Source organism: Strongylocentrotus purpuratus, unplaced genomic scaffold (genome assembly GCF_000002235.5).
Source record: "Strongylocentrotus purpuratus isolate Spur 01 unplaced genomic scaffold, Spur_5.0 spur5_scaffold_13, whole genome shotgun sequence".
NCBI classification, from domain to species: Eukaryota; Metazoa; Echinodermata; class Echinoidea; order Camarodonta; family Strongylocentrotidae; genus Strongylocentrotus; species Strongylocentrotus purpuratus.
In genome coordinates this window covers 6,407,152-6,412,680 of record NW_022145598.1, presented here as the reverse complement: position 1 = coordinate 6,412,680, position 5,529 = coordinate 6,407,152, and the positions used below count along the sequence as shown (strand labels likewise).

At 40.5% G+C, this 5,529-nt stretch overlaps 1 long non-coding RNA gene across 1 annotated transcript; it reads left to right on the top strand.

Annotated features, from left to right (window-relative positions):
• The first annotated feature begins 339 nt into the window (after positions 1-339).
• On the top strand, positions 340-4,877 carry LOC105441032. Its single transcript, XR_004063698.1, has 4 exons — positions 340-526; positions 2,037-2,152; positions 3,304-3,419; positions 4,572-4,877. It is a non-coding gene; the product is annotated as an uncharacterized LOC105441032 (long non-coding RNA).
• The last annotated feature ends 652 nt before the right edge of the window (positions 4,878-5,529 follow it).

The window sequence follows — 5,529 nt, the reverse complement described above, 5'->3', positions numbered from 1 at the left end:
GGATTTTTAGATTTGCAGCATCCATTTGAGAAAAAAAAGTAAAATTAACAATGGTAAGAGCAAAAGATCTGTCCTGGTGGAAGATTCCACCGAGAGGACAGAATATCAACTGGTCTAAGCCAGAATCCTGGTGCCTCATTAAGTTTAAACTCAGAGCTCCTTGGCCCTCATCACTGTGTCAAAGGGACGTGTATGTGATCCACTGCATAGCAGATAGGGGAACGACTGCAAAGTGATACGAGTACCACATTAATGTAGCAGTAAACAAGAGGGGGACCAAATGTGTGGTTGATTTTTTACCATGTATAATGTAATGAAAGCAAAATGTATCTAAGTAATCTGGGTGAATATGTTGTGTGTTATAAATGTCTGTATTATTTTCAATGTTTCTCTATTCATTTCCTCTTCAGCGATATCCAGCACCGCCGGATCAGGACAAGGTGCATGGCCAGAACGGCAAAAGGGCCCCAATGCTCAAGAAATGCTAAAGAACGGCTAGAATACCGGGACTATTGCCGGCAGCATTGTAAGTACTGACAAAGTCTCGTCAGACTCAACAGTTAATTAGCTTAAAAAGACAATTAAGCAATTTAAAGGGAAACATTTGTATAAAGACCACTCAAGGCAGGCAGTCTTCATGTACAGGTTCCTTGAGTTCACATTCCAATGTCAAACGCTTTTCAAGGAAACCGAAAATGCGGTCATTATAGACAGGTGGTCTTTCTATACAGGTGGTTGTATTACTCAAAATATATAGGGTCCTTGCCCTTCTTTGGGTAAAATGGATAATCCCCCTTCTTTGTTCGAGTGACATATACCACGTTTAAACAAAAAATCAAAGCTGCTAACCATGAAGATACCGAAATCATTAAAAAAAGAATTTGTAAAATATGAAAAAGAACCCCTATCAGGACTAAAAGAGCCCCCGTAAGAATTCTGAAAATCTGCTTGGTATACTTTGGCATGATTCAAACTGGACTTTTCGCAAATCTGTGTAAATTATGTAATGCAAGATGATGACCAGTTTCAATATCTGAGCTGTGCAGCATCCATTTGGGGAAAAAAAAAGTAAAATTTAAACTCATCACTGTGTCAAAGGGACGTGTATGTGATCCACTGCATAGCAGATAGGGGAACGACTGCAAAGTGATACGAGTACCACATTAATGTAGCAGTAACAAGAGGGGGACCAAATGCGTGGTGGATACGTGGACCACTCCTTGGCACAATGGACCCCACTGCGTAGTGACAAAAGTGCCACAATAGGGATTTTTAGATTTGCAGCATCCATTTGAGAAAAAAAAGTAAAATTAATAATGGTAAGAGCAAAAGATCTGTCCTGGTGGAAAATTTCACCGGGAGGACAGCTAGAATATCAACTGGTCTAAGCCAGAATCCTGGTGCTTCATTAAGTTTAAACTCAGAGCTCCTTGGCCCTCATCACTGTGTCAAAGGGACGTGTATGTGATCCACTGCATAGCAGATAGGGGAACGACTGCAAAGTGATACGAGTACCACATTAATGTAGCAGTAACAAGAGGGGGACCAAATGCGTGGTGGATACGTGGACCACTCCTTGGCACAATGGACCTCACTGCGTAGTGACAAAAGTACCGCAATAGGGATTTTTAGATTTGCAGCATCCATTTGAGAAAAAAAAGTAAAATTAATAATGGTAAGAGCAAAAGATCTGTCCTGGTGGAAAATTCCACCGGGAGGACAGCTAGAATATCAACTGGTCTAAGCCAGAATTCTGGTGCCTCATTAAGTTTAAACTCAGAGCTCCTTGGCCCTCATCACTGTGTCAAAGGGACGTGTATGTGATCCACTGCATAGCAGATAGGGGAACGACTGCAAAGTGATACGAGTACCACATTAATGTAGCAGTAAACAAGAAGGGGACCAAATGTGTGGTTGATTTTTTACCATGTATAATGTAATGAAAGCAAAATGTATCTAAGTAATCTGGGTGAATATGTTGTGTGTTATAAATGTCTGTATTATTTTCAATGTTTCTCTATTCATTTCCTCTTCAGCGATATCCAGCACCGCCGGATCAGGACAAGGTGCATGGCCAGAACGGCAAAAGGGCCCCAATGCTCAAGAAATGCTAAAGAACGGCTAGAATACCGGGACTATTGCCGGCAGCATTGTAAGTACTGACAAAGTCTCGTCAGACTTAACAGTTAATTAGCTTAAAAAGACAATTAAGCAATTTAAAGGGAAACATTTGTATAAAGACCACTAAGGCAGGCAGTCTTCATGTACAGGTTCCTTGAGTTCACATTCCAATGTCAAATGCTTTTCAAGGAAACCAAAAATGCGGTCATTATAGACAGGTGGTCTTTCTATACAGGTGGTTGTATTACTCAAAATATATAGGGTCCTTGCCCTTCTTTGGGTAAAATGGATAATCCCCCTTCTTTGTTCGAGTGACATATACCACGTTTAAACAAAAAATCAAAGCTGCCAACCATGAAGATACCGAAATCATTAAAAAAAGAATTTGTAAAATATGAAAAAGAACCCCTATCAGGACTAAAAGAGCCCCCGTAAGAATTCTGAAAATCTGCCTGGTATACTTTGGCATGATTCAAACTGGACTTTTCGCAAATCTGTGTAAATTATGTAATGCAAGATGATGACCAGTTTCAACATCTGAGCTGTGCAGCATCCATTTGGGAAAAAAAAGTAAAATTTAAACTCATCACTGTGTCAAAGGGACGTGTATGTGATCCACTGCATAGCAGATAGGGGAACGACTGCAAAGTGATACGAGTACCACATTAATGTAGCAGTAAGAAGAGGGGGACCAAATGCGTGGTGGATACGTGGACCACTCCTTGGCACAATGGACCCCACTGCGTAGTGACAAAAGTGCCACAATAGGGATTTTTAGATTTGCAGCATCCATTTGAGAAAAAAAAGTAAAATTAATAATGGTAAGAGCAAAAGATCTGTCCTGGTGGAAAATTCCACCGGGAGGACAGCTAGAATATCAACTGGTCTAAGCCAGAATCCTGGTGCTTCATTAAGTTTAAACTCAGAGCTCCTTGGCCCTCATCACTGTGTCAAAGGGACGTGTATGTGATCCACTGCATAGCAGATAGGGGAACGACTGCAAAGTGATACGAGTACCACATTAATGTAGCAGTAAACAAGAGGGGGACCAAATGTGTGGTTGATTTTTTACCATGTATAATGTAATGAAAGCCAAATGTATCTAGGTAATCTGGGTGAATATGTTGTGTGTTATAAATGTCTGTATTATTTTCAATGTTTCTCTATTCATTTCCTCTTCAGCGATATCCAGCACCGCCGGATCAGGACAAGGTGCATGGCCAGAACAGCAAAAGGGCCCCAATGCTCAAGAAATGCTAAAGAACGGCTAGAATACCGGGACTATTGCCGGCAGCATTGTAAGTACTGACAAAGTCTCGTCAGACTTAACAGTTAATTAGCTTAAAAAGACAATTAAGCAATTTAAAGGGAAACATTTGTATAAAGACCACTCAAGGCAGGCAGTCTTCATGTACAGGTTCCTTGAGTTCACATTCCAATGTCAAACGCTTTTCAAGGAAACCGAAAATGCGGTCATTATAGACAGGTGGTCTTTCTATACAGGTGGTTGTATTACTCAAAATATATAGGGTCCTTGCCCTTCTTTGGGTAAAATGGATACTCCCCCTTCTTTGTTCGAGTGACATATACCACGTTTAAACAAAAAATCAAAGCTGCTAAGCATGAAGATACCGAAATCATTAAAAAAAGAATTTGTAAAATATGAAAAAGAACCCCTATCAGGACTAAAAGAGCCCCCGTAAGAATTCTGAAAATCTGCCTGGTATACTTTGGCATGATTCAAACTGGACTTTTCGCAAATCTGTGTAAATTATGTAATGCAAGATGATGACCAGTTTCAACATCTGAGCTGTGCAGCATCCATTTGGGAAAAGAAAGTAAAATTTAAACTCATCACTGTGTCAAAGGGACGTGTATGTGATCCACTGCATAGCAGATAGGGGAACGACTGCAAAGTGATACGAGTACTACATTAATGTAGCAGTAACGAGAGGGGGACCAAATGCGTGGTGGATACGTGGACCACTCCTTGGCACAATGTACCCCACTGCGTAGTGACAAAAGTACCACAATAGGGATTTTTAGATTTGCAGCATCCATTTAAGAAAAAAAAGTAAAATTAATAATGGTAAGAGCAAAAGATCTGTCCTGGTGGAAAATTCCACCGGGAGGACAGCTAGAATATCAACTGGTCTAAGCCAGAATCCTGGTGCCTCATTAAGTTTAAACTCAGAGCTCCTTGGCCCTCATCACTGTGTCAAAGGGACGTGTATGTGATCCACTGCATAGCAGATAGGGGAACGACTGCAAAGTGATACGAGTACCACATTAATGTAGCAGTAAACAAGAGGGGGACCAAATGTGTGGTTGATTTTTTACCATATATAATGTAATGAAAGCCAAATGTATCTAGGTAATCTGGGTGAATATGTTGTGTGTTATAAATGTCTGTATTATTTTCAATGTTTCTCTATTCATTTCCTCTTCAGCGATATCCAGCACCGCCGGATCAGGACAAGGTGCATGGCCAGAACGGCAAAAGGGCCCCAATGCTCAAGAAATGCTAAAGAACGGCTAGAATACCGGGACTATTGCCGGCAGCATTGTAAGTACTGACAAAGTCTCGTCAGACTCAACAGTTAATTAGCTTAAAAAGACAATTAAGCAATTTAAAGGGAAACATTTGTATAAAGACCACTCAAGGCAGGCAGTCTTCATGTACAGGTTCCTTGAGTTCACATTCCAATGTCAAACGCTTTTCAAGGAAACCGAAAATGCGGTCATTATAGACAGGTGGTCTTTCTATACAGGTGGTTGTATTACTCAAAATATATAGGGTCCTTGCCCTTCTTTGGGTAAAATGGATAATCCCCCTTCTTTGTTCGAGTGACATATACCACGTTTAAACAAAAAATCAAAGCTGCTAACCATGAAGATACCGAAATCATTAAAAAAAGAATTTGTAAAATATGAAAAAGAACCCCTATCAGGACTAAAAGAGCCCCCGTAAGAATTCTGAAAATCTGCTTGGTATACTTTGGCATGATTCAAACTGGACTTTTCGCAAATCTGTGTAAATTATGTAATGCAAGATGATGACCAGTTTCAACATCTGAGCTGTGCAGCATCCATTTGGGAAAAGAAAGTAAAATTTAAACTCATCACTGTGTCAAAGGGACGTGTATGTGATCCACTGCGTAGCAGATAGGGGAACGACTGCAAAGTGATACGAGTACCACATTAATGTAGCAGTAACAAGAGGGGGACCAAATGCGTGGTGGATACGTGGACCACTCCTTGGCACAATGGACCCCACTGCGTAGTGACAAAAGTACCACAATAGGGATTTTTAGATTTGCAGCATCCATTTAAGAAAAAAAAGTAAAATTAATAATGGTAAGAGCAAAAGATCTGTCCTGGTGGAAAATTCCACCGGGAGGACAGCTA